The sequence below is a fragment of the Oxyura jamaicensis genome, chromosome 13 (genome assembly GCF_011077185.1).
Source record: "Oxyura jamaicensis isolate SHBP4307 breed ruddy duck chromosome 13, BPBGC_Ojam_1.0, whole genome shotgun sequence".
NCBI classification, from domain to species: Eukaryota; Metazoa; Chordata; class Aves; order Anseriformes; family Anatidae; genus Oxyura; species Oxyura jamaicensis.
This window is the reverse complement of record NC_048905.1, coordinates 14,362,752-14,363,068: the sequence shown is the minus strand read 5'-3', so window position 1 is coordinate 14,363,068 and position 317 is coordinate 14,362,752.

Below are 317 nucleotides of genomic sequence, written 5' to 3'. Positions count from 1 at the left end.
CAGTTCAGAGGGTATTAAGACTACAACCCTTAAATATAGCTAACTTTCTCCCACTAATAAGAGGAGTTCAGCCCCAGAGCAGAGCGATTTGCCTCATCCACACTGACTGAGAGCAGCTGAGTTAATTTACAGTTGCAAACTGTAAGCTTCTCAAGAAAAACAAAAATCAACACACACACACACAGCTGCTTTGGGAACCTCAGTTCCACTTTCCATACAGATGGCTTAAGTATTTAGGATGAGATCTGAGCTTTCAGAAGCAACATTTGTGAATGTTGCATCAATTTCTGAAAACGGCACTTTTCTGTAAGCTTGCT